General features: G+C 36.7%; 1 long non-coding RNA gene across 8 annotated transcripts in view; it reads left to right on the top strand.

Moving 5' to 3' along the window:
* Positions 1–22,138, top strand: part of LOC101948281 (uncharacterized) — a 170,267-nt gene that overhangs the window by 48,595 nt on the left and 99,534 nt on the right. For 7 of the 8 annotated variants that reach the window (XR_255342.5, XR_508686.4, XR_508689.4 and 4 more), the window contains one exon: positions 21,238–21,343. This is a non-coding gene — a long non-coding RNA (uncharacterized LOC101948281). Of the gene's footprint in view, positions 1–18,384; positions 18,434–21,237; positions 21,344–22,138 lie in introns of those variants that run through there. The other variant, XR_010602216.1, reaches the window with a different exon arrangement.

Genomic DNA, 22,138 nt, shown 5'->3' with positions numbered 1-22,138 from the left:
CAGATTGGACAGATCTAAAATCTCTTGAAAACATTTACAGTGTAATAAGGTGAAGTTAGTTTCCATTGGACCCCACATAGTGTGTCTGCAAGGTACTGCAATGAATCTGCAAGGTGCTGAGTACCTCCTGTGACTTGCTCACATTAATTTTAAAGAGTGTCAAGGCTGTTCAGTACATTGCAATAAGTGTTCAGCACCTCAAAAGTCTTAAATTGCATTCTCAAATGCAACAGGGGAAAGAAAGCAAAAATACAATCTCAAGACCAAGTCAATATGCCCTGGAGGAAATTTATTTTCCTGATCTAAATCTGGCAATCAGTAAACCTAATTGTATGACATCAGGAATCTCTGACACAGCAAACAGCATCAGAAATCCTATCAACTCTGATCTCTGCATTTCTTTCAGTCCTTTAACAACAATATGTGGTAACTACCAAATACCGATCAATAACAAAAAAAAGGGGGAGTAAGGTGAGTGGGAAATTTGCTGCTGGCTGCCAACATGGAGCTGGGATGGGCTTCTACATCCTGTCAGAAGTCTCTATCTTTTGATGGAGGCACCCTTACTAGTTATATAGACTGGCTGAATACAAACAAATTTTCACACAGTGGCCAAAGGCTGTGTTATAGACAATGAAATCTCCCAGTAATCCCAGAGAGCTCAGCAAGTGTCCTCCCCATGGATGCAGAGAGCTGAATTATCACATATAATGCCTGTTTCCTTCCAAGTCCTGAACCTTTATCCTAAACACAGCAGGGAGATAAAAAATTATTGCGCATTGGTGTAAATCCTTGCCAGAGTGAGAAGCAAATATTATGTAACTATAATTTATTAGAAATAATATGAAAAACCTAAACAAATCTATTTTATATTTGTGATTGTTATACAATTGAATTCTTTATGTTAATAAACTGAAGCATGCTGGACACATTTTAAATTGCAAGATCTGTATCTAATTTGCTGGTTGTGAATATTGTTCTGTGGTTGCTCAAGAGCAAACACCACAATAATTTCCTTTCCCTAAGACCTGAGCAAACTGCTTCTGTAGTGGGAAAATTGTGATTTTGCTGAAGTTTTTGATTTTCCATTGGGAAAACTGACAAAATATTTTATTTTGGGTTAGTTCAACATTCAACTGCATTTTCCTGTTATGCTTTGCCTCATTGGTGCTGTAGTTTGGGCCCCCGCTCTCTCCTGGCTGGATTACATCTTCCTTGACGGAATGCAGTCTCCCCTGTGACCAAGCGGATACTAACCTCTGTCAAGTTGGGCAGCCAAAACTTGAAGGACTCTGAATCTGTGGCTACTTTTGAAAATGTAGGCCTATGTAATTAAAAGCCAGATTTTGCCATCCTACACATAGTAATTAGTACTTTGAGAGGAATCCTACTGATTTCCATGTGAGTAACGGTGGCAGAATCTGGCTCTAAACAGGAAATAGGGTATCCTTGTTTGTTTCCTTTCACAACTAGTGCTACTCTGAGAATTCATTGTTACTTTTAACCATAGACTGGGGGGGAGTCATATAAACAACTCTCCCAAACCAAGAATCTGGAATCAGGCCTGCCTTTTTAAGGATATAAGAGCTGCCTTGCTGGGTCAGACTATGGTCCATCTTGCCCAGTATCCTGTTTTGGCAATTATGTAGTGATCCGTCTTACACGTTTGGCTTCTGGCAGTCAGAGGTTTAGGGTCACCCCAAGTGATGGGGTTGCATCCCTGACCATCTTGGCTAGTAGTCATTGATGGACCTATCTTCCATGCACTTTTAAAAGTGCATGCACACTTTTGTGCGTATAGTCCAATGCAGATATGCATGTCTAATTTGTCTATTAAACATAGCCATTTTTAGTCTTAAATGCTTTATCTGCATGTAAACTTAAAATAAAAATGGGATTTTCTTGTTTATTTGTCTAGTCTACTATTTCAATAAAATGAAAAATGTTATCTGATACATACTCACCTCACAAAATGGACGGGTTTAAATTAAATAAGGAAAGAAAATATTTTTCCGGTTTGATTGTCATAGTCTTTGCAAACTTTATCTTGACATCAAGCAAAGAAACCAATTTGAAATGTTTAAGTAAAACAAATTTTGAAGATTAAAATCATGGCTACACATCTTAGATATTAAAAACCTATTTTTTAAAAGTATATTGGTTCTTAGACAATGAGTTTCTGGATTTACTTTGTTTAGAAGCTAAATTTCTACCATCTTTTAAATCACCAGCTTTAGGCACTGAGAAGCCTCTTGCATTGGAATTGCATCCAATGACCTGTAAAATAAATAGAAGAGTATCTTACATGATTGTGATTTTTGTAACTTTCATAAGTATCAACAACCATTTAAAATTGAAACTGCTATCATTCTGCCACTTTTACTTTGGTTATTATTTATAAACTACAAAGAAAAAGAAATAGAAAAACGATGCTTACATTTTTCTCACTTCTAAATTAGGCAACATTGTTATTAATTATTAATGCATATAAATTATAATAATATAAAGTGATTTATACTGATTTGCATTGTATATAATGTCAAATCAAATCTGGTATGTTAAAGTGTTACAGTTGCTATGAAACAGTTGTTTTAATTACAAATAATATGTTTTACCAGCTGTAGCTCTGTCATTTTTTAATGTGAATTACACTTCCAAAATCCAGAACAGACATCTGTTAATGATTACAAGGACATTTTTGTATCATAAGAAAAATGTATGGTCTAAAATACAGCAAATGATCTTCATAGGTAATTTATATTAATTTTATTTTTTGCATAGTCTTTGTTTTCTGTAACCCACGGAGGACAAATCTGGCTCTCTTTTCTTATATTAGTTAAGTAAGCAGGATTTGTCTCAAAAAAACCCTTTTAAATATGAATACACTTTAGCATGACTGTCAAGTTTTGGGGCCCATTCAAAACATCAGCGTGGTCTATTCAGTCCACCTCTTTAGCTGGCATTCATTTGATATTATTCTCAGAGAGATGTTTAGTAATATTGGGCCAGATCATGCCATTGATTTCTAACCAGCACTCCTATTGACTTTAATGGGGAGATCTGCTTAAAATCAATGACACGATCTGGACCATTGTGAGACTCTTCAATGTAACACTCTATGAAAACTAGAATAAGCTGAAGTACTGACAGTATGGTATCAGTCTGTAGACTGAAACAAGAAAGAGGGTTTGATAGCAAACAATATTTAGAAATAGAATCCAAGTTAAAGGCTTCTGGGGTTTCTTCAGGCCATGGTCTAAAAAACTAACTTTTTTCTATTTCTTTGGCAGCCTGAGGAAGGCCTCAAAGACAAAATGTTGCCTTTAACCTTGTTCTGTATTCCAGCACATATTTTTAAACGGAAACAATGTTTTTGGAACAAAAGGGATTTAGTAACTAAAAGATCAGAAGAAAACTGCCATTATTTGTAAATAAGACTGCTCTTGATTTCACTAAGCCCAATTATGGACCAAGCATTCCTCCCAAAACCTCTCTCTAAACAGTTTCCTAGTGATAATGTTTTTATACTTAGGATCTGATCCTATAACCTGCATTCACATGAGATAATATTACTTACACAAGCAGTCCCACTTAGGTTAAAAGGTCAAATTCTGATCTTATTTCTGCAGTGTTTTAAATGTGGAGTAAATCCATTAAGGTCAGTGCAGTTGCTTTAGATTTATACCAGTGTGAGATCCCAGAGGAACTACACACGAATGATACCTATGAGAGTAAAAGTTACAGGCTTGGACCCTAACATTTTACTGTTCAGATGAGGCTTCTTTAAGTATATAAATTCTGAGGTTAATATTTTATTCTCCTACTATATTTATATTTTCCTACAGGTTATTAATGGTAATTAAATACTTTTAATCCACATACAGATTAGGCCTCTTTGATATAATCTATACTTAAATTAGGGTGAAAACAAAGCACAGCATTAACTCCCTAAAACAGCCTAGGACATGCAGTATATTTCCTAGGAAGGATATCGTTATATAGACTCACTTCTGTAATGTACATGCTAACATGCTCTGCTAAAAATGGGTTTGCCTTTGACAGATATGGCCTTAGGCATGGAGAGATTGTGACATTCATGGGCGTAAAGTATGAAAGCCTAAAACACAGAGCCTGCATCTTTCTGATTTTCTGAAAATAAAGTGATGGAATCACACGAATTTCTAGTACATGTAACCTCAATAAAAATATATGTATTATTGTTCAGAGTTATAGGAATAATCAAATAATAATAATTAATAATAATTCTTAGCCCTTATAAATTTTGTATGGTCACAGTTCTGCATAAGCATTAACATATTAATCAATAATATAGATAATGCCTTTTGGACTTGAGACAATCATTGCTTTTTGAGAGAATAATATGCAGTATATGGCAGTGAACAAAATCATATCCCAGAGAACAATACACGGCAAAGGGTTTACATGGTTTTTAGTTCTGATTCACTCAAAATGTAGGGCAAAATTAAGTAGGCAGTGTATTATTATATAGGTGGCACACTGACGGGTTAAATCCTGTTCTCCAATGCCATGCCTAACTGAACAAAGTAACTAGACTTAATTCAGGTAGTTCACTGGGCACTCAGAGTAAAGGGATCTCCCTTCTGCCCCCTCTGTCCAGGCATGGAGTGGAAATGGAGTTGCTCTTCAGCTCTGAAGGCTGCCATAATCCCAGATATTTGACAAGTAGCAATAGGTGGTAGATCTTTGCAGTAGTGAATCCATTAGCCCTGCTCCTATTCTTCCCTCTGTCCAAGCCAAAACCCTGTGGGGTGCCACTATGTACAAGGAGTTCCTGCAGAGGTAGGTTCCACAGTATGGAGAAGGTGAGGACTCAGCACAAACAAATCCCATCCCTGAGACAACAGAACTGCTGCCTCCACAGCAGCTGTACAAGAAGGAGAAAGATATGTGTCATGGAAAATACTGATTATGTTGGCTAAGGATTCCTCCCCTTTCTTATGGACATGGATACTTACTGATGAAGAGGTAAGGATCAAACATCCCTGGTCAGCTGAAACAGAGTTCCAAGAGCCCAAGATGTGGTAGATCAGCAATTGAATTACTTGAAAGACCCTAAAGATGCTACAAAGCTGTAACAGGCTTTGACAGAGGGCTAATCCTGCTCCAGTTGAAATCAATAGGAGTTTTGTCTTTGACTTCAGTGGGATAGGAATAGGTACTGACTACGCAAAAAGGAGCCAAATACTTAAACTGGATAAAAAAGTTCTACAGAAAGAAATCTGGCTCTTGAAAAGCTTGATATCTGCTATTTTTTAAGCAGTAGGAAAAAGGAAGAGTAGTATGATATGCAAAATGATTCAGCAGAAAAATTAGAGGTGAAATTTTCCACACTTCCTAGTGCATCACACACCCCCTGTATATCACTGAGGCATTGTGCAAGAACCATACAACTGCTGTAGCCAGTCAGGAAAGAATTCTCTCAACACAGACATCATGTAGGACAGCCATAGGCTTAACATAGATGTACCATAAACATAAATCACAAACATTTGTGGAGGTCCAGACTAGTATGTACAAACATGTCAATTAACTCAAGTTAATTGGCAATTAATTAACTTGAATTTAAGAACTATAGTGTAGACATACCCTTAGGATAAATGACTCTTTCTTTAACAGACAAACAAAGTGGGTGAGGTAAAAATTTTTATTGGACCAACTTCTGTTCCTTATTTCAGATGTGAATAATTTTCAACAATAAAATTGAGGGGGACACCGCATTTGAGTGGAATGTAGATGCTCTGGGAACAAAAATGAGTGACAGTATTTGAAATGAGGGACATTTGGGGTATGCATACCTCTGAGGGATGCTGTGAAACTTAATTGATTTAAAACACTCTCTGATCCAGAAGAAAGATATGATAATACCTTACATTTATTTTGTCAGTTTTATACTGCTAAGAATTACTTGTAAAACTTAACAATTTTTACCCATATAAATCTTCAGTTATGGTTTCCATAAAAAATGCTTTTATATTTTTTCATTTTAAACTAAAATATGGCCTTCTAAATGTAAATTTTTACGTACAGAAACAGGGCGTTTCCTTCTACTTTGGACTGAACTATGTGTTGAATAATGGGGGCTCAGTATGGGGAATTATTACAAATGTTTTCCATTATATTCTCTTGAATTTTTAAATAATATATTTCAGTTGTGTTTGCATCTCTTTCTGCAAATACTTTAGGAAATTTTCTTACTGGTAGGGATGATCTTGGAAACAGTGGGTTTTAAGCAAATATGGCAGAATGTTTGAAGTAAAGTAATTTTTAGTCCGTAATCTCAAGCATTTGTACCAGAAGACTAATTCCAAGAGTTGTGTTCTTTCAGACAGGAAACAGAAACAAATCATGTGACCTGTCCTAATCAAAGCAGATCAGATTTCAAATACTCATAACTAGCTGTTCATACGGCTCTCAATTGTGCCTGCTAGGCATAGCCCTTAGTAAAGGACAGTGTGGAACTTGCACCGCTCCTGTGGGAACTCAGAGATAAATTCTGCTTCAGACGTTTTCTTGTGATTTCTTTTTTTATTTGATTTTCACACAGTTCTGTCTTTCCAGTTCCATTTCCCCTATTATACTCCCCCATATATTTTTCTTTTTTCACTGAGACTCTGTGAAGCACATGCTTCCATGTCCCCCTATCCTTTGACCTTTTTCCTCTTCCCACTCAAGTCTGAGACAGAGGTCTCACCAGAATGATCCCTTCCTCAGCTTGTGAAGTATCTTTGAACCGAGATCACCTACTCCACAAGGTTACATGGTGATCTGCTGTACCAACCACCAAATCCTAACCTCAGTCTGTTGATATCAGACCATTCTACACATGAGTAGAAATTGCTGGAAGTATTATTTGAAGATGTTTTCAATTGTGACAAGACTCACAAGACCAAAATCACAGTACATTTTATATATGCTTAACCATCAGACAAGGAGTAAAAGGTGAGACAAATGTACAATCCTGCATAGTACAAAACATCTCAAGATGTTCTTATATATTCTAAAACTACAGAACATGGAGACTTTAAAGGTGGGCTAAATCTTTTACCTCATTTGCTTTGTTATCCAAACAATATACTTCATTGGGAGTAATTTCATAAAATACTTTTCTCCATTCAGTGATTCTGTTGTGTCCCAGTTTACTGGAAGTCACTTAAAGGAGAGATCCAGTAATGAGAAGTTATTTTACCTTTGTATTTGGCACTGGAATCTGTGAGTAAAAAGATAGCTAAATATGAGCTGCCCCCCAACTGCCCAAAATGATTAAAATGTTCTCTCTTTTTTCTTTCTCTCTTTCTCATCAAATTCTGGACAAAAATATTGAAGAAATTCAGAACATTTCAACCAACTCTCTAACATTCACTACAAGCACCATGGCATGGATTTACTTTCATTTGTTAACCCACAAATGCCAGTTACTTTTTTAGTCAGACTTTTGAGAGCCAACCTCTGCTCAGCACAAGACAAGAGGAAGGGGGGCAGAGGTAGCCACTTTTCTGTCACTCTTATCCTGGGAGTATCTGGGGTTGGGTCAACCTCCATTGTAACTCAGGGCAGACTGAGGGCCCCTAGGGAATCAGTGAAACACAAGATGCTCTAGTCAGACCCATTCCCACTCTCTATGCCATGGGGAGGGGGGGAGGTGAGAGGGTAAAACAAGAATAGGTGGTGTAGAGTTGGCTACACTGGCTTTATGCTATCCAGGTAATCCCCTATGCAATGGGAATCCCCAGCTAGCTGTTTAAAATAGCTTGCCATTCTCACTGAGCTGCTCTGGCTGAGGCCCTATATTATGTATGCTATATGCATTCTGTTGGACATATCAAAGACATGGATTGAAAATTCCCCCACATATTTTGAACAAGTATATTTTTAAATATATAGTAAAATGGGATTCCAGTGATTAATTTAAATATATTAAAACATTAAAAATAACCACATCCTGCAATAATTTTGCCTGCAAGCCCTAGTTCTAAAACGATGCTGAGATCATGGGTGAAATTATTAATGATATTAATGATGCTAGCAATAACAAGAAAGCAAGTGTGTCAGAAACATTTGAGTTTGATCTCCATTATACATTATCTTTCCTTGAATGTGTTTTGCATTCTTTCTTATGTGGTTGCTCACAATAGTAACAAACTTAGTGAGAAATATCAAAAGCAAGAAACTAAGGGGAAAAATGTAATGTTTGCCAAACTGAACACAACAACACTGCCAGGGAAAGCAATGCTGTTTTCAAGCTTCTGAGTGAGAACTGAAATTCAAAAGCTACAGAAGACAATTTAACATTGTCTTATTAAAGATGAGTTATACCAACTACAACTGTAAGATGTATGATGAGGAAATGTGCTACATAGTTAAGATAATTGCACCCCTACAGAAATGATCCCTGAAATTTTCTTTGTGGTAGTTTAAGAAAAACAAGTGCAAGTATTATAACAATGAATCAAAGTGGAATGAATGGCATATACAGTACTATTGTGAAAATTTTCAACTACAATAGCAATCAGGACCTTGTACTGGTTGTGTGACATTTTAAATCCTGGCTATTGATCGTAACCCTTTCCTTCAGTGAAAACCAGGATGGCCCAAATGAGTTTTGCTTAGCATTCATTGTATTATTCTAGAGAAAACTGGCATCACGTGTTCAAAATAAAACCTGGAACTGAAGAACAGTGAGGAGAATATATTTTCCTCCACATACACCTTCCTTATGGTACTGTAAGGTTTACTTTCTGGAGAATGAAGAGCTGACAGAGTTCAACTTTCCTTCTGTAGATCATGGCATTATGGTTATGAAATGCTGCTCAGTGAACAATGCCATTTCTTATACTTTCTCAAATTAAGGTTCATAGGTCTAAATCTGTAAATCCAGAAGTGATAACAGTATTCCAGTTGCTGGTTTTCACATCAAGCCACACTTCCTTTCTGTAGCTTCACACTGTGCCACATGACTGTGACCATTTTCATTGACACCTCCACAGAAGAGATTCTTAAAATCTTTTAAAAATATTTTTTGAGGAAAAAAAGTTCAGAACTAGAGCTTCATGAATTATTCACAACACAATTTATTCTGTAATTTTCCACAGTCAGACTGTTTTTATTACACGCCCCCCACACTATTAATTATTCAACCAATCCATTGTGCAAACACTCTTATCCTGTGGATTGATCACACTGGACTAAGTATTCATGCAAGTATTCAACACTCCTGATTTAAGATTCTCATATGTGATTGGTCATCTAATTCACATGCTATTGTTTCTGCTCTCTGATTGGATGACCTTCAAGTTCACACACCTACAATGAATTTTCAAAACAGCTGAACAAGCAATTCTGGAACAAAACGTGCAGGAAAAATATATTTGCATGAACATTCATGCAAAAATGAAATACCTTCCACTTTCTGCCAACATAATAAAGATGTAACTGTATGAAAGTTAATGGAAAGCAAGTAAACGGGATCATACCAACAATAGTGAAGCAACCCACAGTCATCATTAAAAAGGATATTTGTGGTGTTTTTTGCTATCTATATTTGCCCAGCTATATTGAGAATTATAGAAGGCAGAGATGATAAAATCCTAGTTATTCATCTAGTCTATTTCCTTGCTACTGAAGTATTATTCCTTTCACTATTTTCTATAGTAATCTGTCTGGTGGTGGTGTAAAGTCTCAAAGAATGGGAGTCCACCACTTTCCTTGGAGGCTTTTCCACACTGTAATAGAGCTCACCATTAGGAAGTGTTTCCTTTTGTGCAGCCTAATTTTTTTTTTCTTTTTGTCATTTCATTTTGTTACTCCTAATTATTATTAATGATAATCTAACAGTTATATAGCATCTTATTTCCAGGTACATCCTGAGGCACTGTGTGCCTGATCCCGCAGCCCTTACTAATGTGAGTTGTTCCATTGATATTGAAAATCACTAACTCAAATACAATCGTGCAAGGTGATGAGTTCCTCACAAATGAGTCCCTCCACATTTGTTAAATTCAATGAACATTCATCATCAAATTAGAACTTCTTGCCCTTTGCAGTCAAGCATCCGCATAACATTGTCCCACCTTATTTGGCCTAGCCTCTTGATCTGTCCCTATCTCTTCTTTTCTCCCACTGATGTTAACCTTGATACTGTTTGCTTCTCTCACAATCTCTCTGCACCTTTTGCCCCCCACTCCTCTGCTTAAAAGAACCTCCCTAGACCGAGTCACCAAACCTTACCCTTATTCAGATCTCTCCATAAAGCCCACTTCTTCCGCAACACCCACCGAGTCAATCAAGACAATTTTTTTTATCTTAGTAACTTTTTCATTTTGTAAATTGTAATATAAAATATAATCAGCCATGCTGTGGACGTGCTTTTTCTAAATAACCACAATCTTTTGTTATGGGCATTGTTTCTCCTCCTGCATCCTACCCCGACACTTTTGTCATCCTTTTGTTGCATGTGTCAGAATGCAAACTCTTTAAGGAAGGGACTGTTTTTGTTTCATGTAATTGTGTGATACACACTTTTGTATGCTCAATGAATATTAATTATTATTATTAATAGCCTGATCCTGAAGTATCTAAACAGGAAAAAATCTGTAGACTTTATTGGGCATTTTGCCTCAGCAGAGAGTTAGGTTAGGGCCCAATAAAGTATATTGTGATCACTTTATTCATCACTGCAGTGCAGGTACCTCTGAGGCTATATGTCGCAACTGTTTTACAGTACACAGTAACAGTACATAATGATTCAAGACTGGAGTTGAAGAACAACCCAAACTGGAATTTGGTCACATCACTGATGTCTAGCACTGATTAAGCTGTTTGACTTGAACTGCAAAAGTACATTTAATCAGTTAATGTTGGAATGTGAACTGCATCTGCAAATCATCAGTGGTTTACTCAAATGCTATGTATGTCTTTAAAAAGTCTGTAGAATCTTTTTTGATATATATATTTATTGTTCTCCAAATGGATAGCCACAAACTTTTTTTGGCATGTGTGACTGGTATATTTTTACGTTTAGCTTGGTTTGTAGGGTACTGGTCACGTGAGGCACGCAAGATGATGGAGGTCTTAGTGGTGTCTCTGGTATCCCTGACCAAGTGAGGGATCAAGTGCCATTTTCCTTTGATTTCTCAGAAAAATGACATTTAAGATGGGCCTTCTGATCTTGCTATAAAAATCTGGAAGAAAATATTTTCTCCTAGTACTAGCTATAATTCTTGTTGTTGTGTGACATTTATTACCTTCTGTAATTCCTTTGGGAATTTTTGTTTTTTATTTAACCTGACATAAGTATCTGTCGGTTTTATAAGGGGACATTATTTTTTGCACTATCTAAATTCCTTTGTACTATCTGCCAGAGGTCTGTGTTGTATTATTCCTGGACAGAGACAGTGCACCTTCCTGTAATTCCTCCAATTAGTGGGAAATGTCTTAAAATTTTCATCACTTAATATTTTGTGTGACAAAAGAATCTCCTGGTTTTACAAGGAGGAAATCCATTTGTTTTACTGATATCTGTGTATCAGAGTTCTTTTGCACCATCAAACTTAGAATCCTTAACACCATACACATGCTTGTAATCTCCCTAATTAGTGGAGTATTAGTATTGTTACCATTTAATGTTTTGCCTGACTTGTCTCCCAGTCCTAAAGGGGAATTTTCTCACATGCATGTGTGTAGATTCATAGATTCCAAGGCCAGGAGGGACGATTGTAATCATCTAGTCTGACCTCCTGCATAACACAGGCCATAGAATTTTCCCAAAATAACTCCCAAAGCAAATCTTTCAGAAAAACATCTAATCCTGATTTTAAAATGGTCATTGATAAAGAATCCACCGTGACCCTTGACAAAATTATCCCAATGGTTAAATTGCCTCACTGTTACAAATTTATACCTTATTTCCAGTCTGAATTTGTCTAACTTTAACTTCCAGCCATTGGATCGTGTTATAGCTTTCTCTGCTAGAATGAACAGCCCACTATAAAATATAAGTACTTACAGATGTGTGACTGCACACTTTGTGTGAATGTGAACATAAATTTTGTGTTCACATGACCTCAAATTGTTTATGACTTTACAGTTTGCAATTCATATGCACATTGGATAGGTGGGTAAATTAATGAAATACTATGATAACTAGATTTGGGAGTTTCATCCTATTCTTGTGAAATCCATTACCATGGGATTTCTAATGACCTTGCTTTTATACTCATCCAAAACATGATTCTTCTGACAAAATAATGCACTATGTTGACACAGATTTAATTCTCACTCATGCTACCTATTGATTAACAAAAAAACTTCTGGTAGCACCTGAGTGTCTTCCATACAAACACTGACCTGATCCATCCACACTTAGTTTCTGAGATCTGTTAATATCCAATCTTGAGACAGGCTGGCTGCCGATAATTATATTTTCTTGTACCACCCTAAAAAATTCCTTTCCTTAGTGTTGACTCTTCTTAAATATTTGGAGATGGTTTTGAAATCAAGTACACTTATTGTAAACTTTTTTCATGTTTATCTATTTTCCTTCCAATTTATCAACATATTTTTGGTCCTAAATTGTCCAGAACTGTACACAATATTCTAGATATAGCATCATCAGAACCGCGTAGATAAAAATATCCCTTCCCAACTCATGTGATTTAATGACATTTTGTATTCAGGCCAAGATAGAAGAAGCTTTTTCCCCCTGCCAAACTGTATTGAAAAACCTGATTTCCAATTTCTTGTTGATTGTCAACTGTATTTTCAGAGATGCTATGCACCCAAACCTTCTATTGAAGTAAAGGGAACCACCCTGAACTTTAAAAAAGCAGACCATAGGTCTCTTGGATCATGACTGCTTTCCACGTGATTTATTTCCCTCTCATTGAATATCTGTACTTCATTTTATGTTTCCTATTTATAGGGCCGGGCCAGTATTGTAAAAAAAATTGAGACCATCCATGCAACTAAAACTTGCAAATTTACTTTGATGGTTTTATGTTCAGTATTTTTCTTTCCATTAATATTTGTATGAGCAAAGCTGCAGAAAGAGATCCACCGATATTTGAATACATATGTATTTACATGAGTATTTCCAGTAGAAGTGTTTGCACAGCCATCTTGAAAGAACTTTGTGGGTTTGGAAAAGTGGGAATAGGAGGAGGGAGGTTTCAACAGAGGACAAGGAGGAGAAACAAAAACATATAAATATAAAATGAACAGCAGTCTTGAGTATGTGTGAGAATTGTTGAGGGCTGTGACAATAGTGTTTCTGCAGACCTTCTGGGATAGAGAGGTATTTAATCGTCCCATTGTTGCCTGGAGTACATCCTGGCATTGTGATGGAATGATTGCCTCATAACTGATATTCTTTGGTACCACTTGTGAAGGAGGCATTTAAAGGGATGTGCTGCACTGTGTCCGAAGTGGTCACTGCTCGAGTCACAAAGGGCTAGACAAGCTCCTTGTAATGGCGTATTGTGGAGCAAAAACAAGCAACAGCAGCATCAGAGTAGAAAGTATGTGAGAAACCCCATCAAGAGAATGTGGTGGAAGAAGATATACATGTTGTGCTTAATGCCAGCATGTCCTGTGTAACAGCACTCACTTGGCTATCACGCTCATTAGAAGGCAGTGGGAACTTGGATGAACTTCAATGAAGCCCTGAGGCTACTGTCAGTGCAAGACCAAGCTCCAAAAGAGGTTCAGTGTCTGCAGCAGAAGCAGTAGGATGTTGACATAAGGAAGGTACTGAAGAGGCCTTTCCTCGGAGGATGATGATAAGGGACATATAATTCTGTCCTGAACTTGCTGCTAAGGAGCTCCCCTTGCTATGCACACTGGACCATATACTAGGACTGATTTAGCACTGTCATTGAAAAGAGATAATTTTATTTGTTTAGTACTGTTAGCTTTCCATTTTTATTCAGTAAGATTTTTTAAAAAATTAAATTTTGCAAGATATTGTTTAAATAGTTATAGCTCTACTTTAATATTACTAGTTGTAGTTTAATGCTTTCCAGGAACTATTACACATCATTACACATTATTTGAAATGATCCTTTCATGTGACCCATCTGCTGCAAACAAGTTTTTCCCTCCTTTTTTCTTTTAAATATCAAAGGAACCTTTTTTATTTGGTTAAAGACATCCAGAATATAAAGGGTGTCAGACAGAGTGAGCACTGGTGTTTGCAGTATTTCGTTTTCTAGGAGCTTGTAAGTTTTTTCTTACAACATTTGAGAGAATGACTTTTCCAGGAATTGTTTTCAAGAAGTTAAAGAAATACGATTCCTAGAAGCTTTTGTATTTCTCCAGTCATTTAACTAACTAATAAAAACATTATGTATGTGTGTGATAAACATTTTTAAAGTCTGCTAAACAATCTGTAAGTCAAATAAATCTTGTTTCTATTAGAAATATATGTCTATTTCTTTCCTTCAGCCAGGAGGAACCCTAGTTTTTTTTTAAATCTAAGATCTACGTACATAGTTAAGTACCATGATCTTCTGTATGGAAAAGATTTAACATTGCCTAGAATTCCTTAAACTTATTTATCTGCTGCTCACTCTCAAGTTCCCTCTTCTATCCCACCTTCCTGGGAGATTCAAAACCCCAATCAGCCCATCATCCTGTTTATAAAGCTTTGGTCATCCAATCAGGGAATAGAAACAATACTATGTGAATTAGTGACAAAAATAACCTTTTATTCTTTTAGTCTTGCAGAGTCAACATAGTTAAGAGAGACTGAGCTGGAGTCTATTCCTTCTTGTATATCGAAAATAGACTTAGGCTCTGAACCTGCAAACACTTACACCTGTATTTAATTTTATAGATGTTAATAGTCTCATTGAAGTCTATGCATAAAGTTAAGTGTATATGTGTTTGCAGCATCAAGGCCTTGTTTACTAAATTTCAATTGCAAGATTAAACAGTAACACCTGTGCCACCTTATTAAAGGCCATATAGTTTCACAGGTGAACTGAGGCCAGAATTTAACCTGTAAAACCTTTATTATTGATGAAAAGGTGTTATCCTATCCACTCTTAACTTTCAGATCCCAAGACTGAGTTTGTGAGGATGGTAGTTAGAAAAATGTTGCTTATAAACTGACTACATTGATATTGAACAACTAGGAGATAATAAATAAGGAACCTGGGATGCTATGCTTATAGTCACATCTCAAGGTAGAGTTACATTTTAACTCTTTCCAAGTTTTTCCTGCTACTATCAAGACCCATACTATTGCTGATAAAGATAAGGGTTTGGCAAGTCTGGAAATCACTAAGGGGTGGCCTGTTGTTTTTTAATATTATGCACTCTTGAGCTTTTCCTATTTTCATTGATCCCTTAAATACATTAATATGCCTCTGACCTCCAGTACCTTTGGAGCACATGAGATCTGAAAATAGCTGCTGGCCCATCAGGTTATCTAGATAGACTTATTGAGATCCTGCACCATGGATTTTGTGAAATATAGAGACAACTTTTAAAAAGAGCTTCTAATGCTCTACTCTTAGGCAAACAAAGACTTCAGGGGGGCTACTCACTTGAGTAAAGATATGCACGTGCCTAAGTGTTATCAGAATCACCTAATTAGCTGAAGGCTTAATTTTGAACTTAGAAGCAGTTGAAAGCATAAAATTAGAAGCTGGACCGAGGCCCTTTTAAACTTTTGGTCTATAACGGAGTAAAAACAACCCTTGGATCAAAGGATATGGTGGGTTTGATAAAACTGCTTTTGAAAAAGCTTCTATTCTGAAATATGGATTGCTGTATGCACAAAGTACCATGTTACATTTCTGATTATTTTCTTACAAAATAAATATACCAACGTAATCATTTTTATCAATAATGTTCTTGGGCACTTCAGACTGATGTACCATGTGTGTGAATTGCATAATGAGATTTTAGTCATTACATAATTACACAGGAGTTTGTTTTGTTTCCTTCTGCTCCCCCATCTATCTGTCTGTATCTGTCTGTTGTCTCTTCTCTCATAGTTGGATTGTAAACTCTTTGGGGCATGGACCATCTTTTTTTCCGTGTTTGTGCAGCACCGAGCACAATGAGTTTCTAGGTCCAGATCCACAGTTTCTTAGGCACCTGAATCCACTGACTCCAGGTAACAGGTTCCCATTTGTGGATCACTAATCAGAAAGAGTCACATTCCTACAGCCTGGGCGTATGTGCCTATTTCTGAGAAAGGGGCAGAGTCTAGCACACACCCCATTATTCAGCATCTCCTTTCAGCTAATTTAGGTGGCTCCCCATATAGCATGCTGGCTTTTGTAGATCCTGTCTAAGGAACCTAAGTCTCCCCATTTATAGGATAGGGAGCACCTAACTCAGGCTTTGTAGATCACAGTGTTGCTCCTGTGATTTTTCTAGGCACCCAATGCTCAACTTTCCAATACCTAAGTACCTTTGTAGATCCTACCCTGGGTCCATGACTGAGGTTCAAAGGCATATCACAAAACAAATAATAGTAATAATAATGAGAAGACAGCACAGAAAAGTAACTGAAAGAAGTCTCCATTATGCTTCTTTTAGATGAGTAATCAAATTATATATCAAAATAGTACTTGATAAAGTAATCCTCTATTGCAAACAATTACTTAAAAAATATCTGATTACATTAACATCCTTAGTAAGGGTGTTACTTAATTTAACTTACCAGAACCCTCCCAAAATTTTGGGTTCTGTTAGGTGTTTGGATGGAGTTTAGACCAATTCATTTTTTTTCTGAGTTGGTCTGATCATCTATGTAGATGTTTTATTCCTATCGTTAAAATGTGCAGGAGAAATAAAATATCAGCAATTTCTCTGTAACTGATAGTATTTCAATAGGAAGAGTTAAATGGCTGTTTCAGAGTAATTAAATGTATAATCAGAAAAAATATCTAATTATATATTTTTTTAAATTACACTAGTAGAAAATGAAATAATAAGAAGAAATCATTAGTTTGTTTAAGGGTCAACTAAAAAGCCCTAGCCTAGATGAAATGACTTTTGTTTTAAAGAATTGTAAAGGCTCCAATCCTGTAAACTCTTGGGCACCCCTGCTGCAATTGATAGCTTGAGGGCAGACTATGTACCCACATGGAGTCCCAGTGAAGTTAGCAGAGCTCTGTGTGGATTCAACACAGCAGTATGCCCACATGTTGTCACTTGCTGGATTAGGACCTTATGCACATGCTTAACTTTACACACTTGAGTCATCCCATTGAGCTCAAATGGGGGAGATGGTCTTATAGAATAGCCATGGCTGGAGTATAAATTATTATTATGGGCGTTATGCAAACAGAAAAGAGACAATCCCAGCCTTGGGGGGTTTATAATCAAAAAGACACAACAGGCAAATTAGTATTTGAAGAATTGACACCGCATTTTTAGTTACATTTGTTATTGTTGGGTTTTTTTCATCTCCAATTTACTTGCCAAAACCCACAAAGGAAAATATTTCAAAAATAGCTAGAAAGCACTATGACTTCTAAGCAGTATTTTGGATCTCTTGTTATTACATACTTTGATGTCACTCAAACTCATGGTACTTAAATTTTGTAGAAAGGCAATATTTTGAGAGTGCAACATATCACAGAACAAAATGGTGAATCTTTTAGCGTGAAACCTTGGTTAAAATATGTTGCCTCTTTTACACAGTGTATGATAGTAGTTAAGAAATGTTAACACTAATAATATAATAAATCCAGTTTATATAAGACCTCTATCCTGTATGTGACTATATAAATCATTATAACCCAATGTTCTTATGTCAAAACAGTATTCAAATGCAATATTGTGTTATGACTTTATTCAATGATATATAATAAAACATTGTTAAATGAACATTTTTCTTAAAGATGTCCTAGGCCCAGGTCTGTGTATTTTCTGACATTACTCAGACTACTCAAACCCAGACAAGAAAGTGTTTGACAAAAAACTCATGTTTTCCTGAATGTATATGATTTTTGTGGTGCTATTTCCTACTCTCTGCTGTAGACCACAGTTAATTGTCAGAATTTGCTTTTACTTTGTGTGATAATTCAGTGCTTGTGAAAGGGGCTAGTCTATTTGACCTAAGTAGTAGGAGAAGCAGCCCTCAAAGAGGGGAGGGATCACATAGAGTTGTAGTTAGTCTTCTGTGGCAATAAGGAAGGAAGGCAGGATTTCCCCTACATCAATACAGCACTGTGTGCTATCTTGTGCTACAAAACACTATGGGGAAACAAATTAAATGCTTGACTTTCCTATATACAAATGTTATTCATTTACAAATCCATATCTAATCTTGTCAGAAGTATTGAGATAAATAATCTTTAGCTCTGATATAACGCTCTTTTGTTTGTAGGTCTCAAAGTGCTTTACAAAGGAAGGTACCCTTACTCCTATTTTACAGGTGGGAAACTGAAGCATGTGATTTATTTCCCCAAAAGTCACAGTGAAATAATATTACCTTGCTCGTATATAACATCTTTCATTGTAGCTCTCAAAGTGCTTCAGAATCTTTACATGCATTTCTCCTCACAATTCTCCTGTGAGGTAGGGAAGTGCTATTATACCCATTTTTACTGATGGGAAACTGAGGCACACAGAGCCTAAGTGACTTGCCCAAGATCATACAGGAAGTCTGTGGCAGAGTATAGAATTGAACCTGTGTCTCCCAACTTCTAGGCCAGTGCCCAAACCAAAGAAGAGAGTCCATGTCTAATGGCATAGTTACTGGACTTCACTGCCTCCCATTTAAGAGGCCTGTTTTGTACAGAACATGTTACATTTTGGGTTGAGACACCAAAAGTTAAGTGATTTTACAGATTTATTCCTGCAGTCTCCTTTCTTTCTTTCTTTCTTTCTTTCTTTCTTTCTTTCTTTCTTTCTTTCTTTCTTTCTTTCTTTCTTTCTTTCTTTCTTTCTTGTTACTCTGAAGTGTGCTACCAATTTAAGCCCAAATACTCCCCCATTGACACAGTAGGACCATATGGTTCCACTGCATGTATAGTGAGAGGACACAAAGGGCCAGATTTTTGAAGAGTCGAGGTGGGTGAGGTGAGATATTCTACTAGAACAACTTCAGTTGGTGGAAGAGACAAGCTTTTGAGGTTACACAGAGCCCTTCTTCAGGTTTGGGAAAAGTAATCAGAGTATCACATCTTCATACAAGCATAATGGGTTAACACAAGTTGCTGATAACCAGTTACAGTGCAATAGGCAATTAATACCTTTGCAGTCATAGAACAAAGGAGAGTTACAATTTGTTGTAATGAGCCATAAAAACAGTGTCTCTGTTGAGTCCATGATTTTTGGTGTCTAGCAGAGTTATCCATTGAAATTCCCAGGATTACTTTTGAAGGTGTTGTGTAAGTTTCCTTTGAAGACAAGGAATGAGAGGTCAGATATGGATGATCAGTTTTTAAAATGTGTTTGCCCATGGGAGAAAGAGTGTTTTTGTCTTTTATAATTATTCCGTGTGAGTTTGTAGAGAGCAAAGTGATTGTCTGGTTTTACTCACATAGTTTTGGATTATTTGATGCACTGGATGAGGTACACCATGTGTTGTGATAGGCATGTGTAGGACCCATAGATCTTGCAAGTAGGTTAAGGGGGTTTGTTGTAGCAGTGGAAATAATGTCTGCAAGTTTTGCATCTGTTGTTGTGGCAGGATCTGCTGCTGCTTTGAGTTTGCGTGTTCTGGTCTGTGTTCTGGTCTGTGGGGAGATGGGGTCTCCATCAAGTATGGGTTGTAACTCCTTAATGATATCCCTATATGGGTTCCAGTGCGGGGTGGTAGGTGACAATGAGGTGTTATAGGGTAAGAGGGTTTTTTTCCATATTGAAGCAGGTTCTCTTGGGACATCTGGGAGGCTCGTTCCATTATGTGATCTACTTCTCTGGTGGAGTGTCCTTGCTTGGTGGAGGCAATTTTAAGTGTATTATGGTGTGTATCCCGGACTTTCTTCTTGGAGCATATTCTGTGTATCTGAGTGTCTGACTGTAGATAACAGATTTCCTAGTGTATCTGAAGTGGTTACTGGATCTGTGGGGTTCCATTGCTGAAGCTGATGGTGTCCAGGAAGCTGATGTTGGTGCAGGAGTATTCCAAAGAGAGTTTGATGGATGGAAGATGGTGGTTAAAGTTGTGGTGGAGTTTAGGTTTTGTGCTTAGAGGATGATAATATCATTAACGTATCTCAGGTATATCATTGGTACATCAGATTTTTGAAGGTATGTAAGCACCTCAAGATACAGATAGGTGCCTATTGAGATTTTCAAAAGTGCCTAGATGCCTAATTCCAATGGAAACTATTCTAGCCCTTTTGCTTAGATACCAACTATTCTGGGACTTCATTTGATGATATGGTAACAAACACAATATGGAAATCTAAGACAAATAGATTTTGCTTGCCCTCCAGAATTCCCCAGCACCCAGCAAAGTTACTTAAATGGGGGTCTGTAGGAAGGACTTGGAGCTTAATGCCATCTTTCATGCCATTGTTCCACATATGGAACTCCCATGGTTGTCAATGGGAGTTTTGAGATGGATTGATGACAGGAAAAAGCTGTTATATTTACAGGTTCATTCTTTTATTTACTAATTATTCACTTCACTGCATTTCATAATCTCATTTGATTTTTGTGCACAGTAAATGTATTTTTAAAGAAGTCTATTGCATTAACCTTTATTAATAGAATATCTAGCACTTAACATAATAAAAAAGGTTAGAGTTACACTGAGGTAATATGCTCCACAATAGGGAATGTGGCAGGTAGTATATCATCATCATTTCCCCCATTTTACAGAGGTAATGAGACTGAGAGAGGTAGAATGATTTACCTGAAGTCCTGGAGCGAGTCAGTGTCAGAGCTGGGATTAAGATCCAGGGTTTCCCGGTGCCCATTCCCACACTCAGACCATTTGATAATGCTACTTCATGTGCTCTATTACTACTATATATATAGATTTGTTATAACAACTATGTTAAAGAGAAAATTACCTGAAACATAAAATACGTAATTATTTTTGTGCCCTGCTATCTATAAACTGAAAGATATATTTTCTCTCAGTAGATAAGCACATATATGCATTAGTGTATTGCACATAAAGTGAAGGATTCTGTCCTTTAAAGTTATTTTTTACTCAGAAAAATGAACATGCTTTGCAACAAACAACTTTTTCTAATACAGTTTAATAATTCTATGTTTCAGAATAGAAGATGGTCTATGACTTATGTTGTAGAGAAGAATGACTGAAATGACTGTTTGGAATTATTCTGGAATTAGGCTAGAATGAGGTCTTCTCTGCCAATCTAAGGTAATATTGCTGAAAGGCAAGAAATTCGAAGTGATATATGTCCAGCTGACTGTGTGTTGACAGTGTGAGGCCTGGCAAAAGTTCCATATGCCTGAAGCCAAAAGAGCCAGGAAACTGGATAAACCTGGGATGTCATCACTCTGTGAGACATGGGAAACACAAACCCCTTTCTAAAAGGTATTTAGTCAATGGGAGCAGAAGAAATATTAAAACCTTCTACATGTCGTCAGGTGATGTACAGAATTTACTGACAATTAAAGTCAAAAGTTCTGTCACAACAAGCTAGCATCTTGAAGTTGCAGTGAAAACTGCCAAGGAGTTATTTACCAATCAACCTATTATAGAACGTGAAATACAATCACATGCTAGTTTTCAGTTCATTTGTAGAGAAAAACTTTCCAACATCACAAATCCCATTAAAAAAAAACCGCACAGTCAGTTTTAAATGAAAAAGTGGACAATTAATCATAGCTGTTCCAATCCTGCAAGGGGCTAAGTGCCCTCTTGGAGACAGTGACCGTAATTCTGATCCCCCTTATCCTGGTGTAAATCAGGCCTATGGAGTTAGCTTGGTATAAAATGAGAGCAGAATGAGGCCCAGTTAGTAAAGTAACAGGATTTGGCATATAATATGCATCAAAACTAGTGTGATTTTTCTTTAAGTTGTGTCTGTACAGAAGCAGAAAATACATTGAAGTTTGAGGTATACCTTGTTCTGTCTGACTCTGCTTCCTTGAGGTTATATAAATTATCTACTCCCTCTTCACTTTATATATCAATCTGGTCTCTAAAAGA

This window comes from Chrysemys picta, chromosome 6 (genome assembly GCF_011386835.1).
Source record: "Chrysemys picta bellii isolate R12L10 chromosome 6, ASM1138683v2, whole genome shotgun sequence".
NCBI classification, from domain to species: domain Eukaryota; kingdom Metazoa; phylum Chordata; order Testudines; family Emydidae; genus Chrysemys; species Chrysemys picta.
Note: the sequence above shows the minus strand (reverse complement) of the source record. Positions and strands in the feature narration are given on the sequence as shown.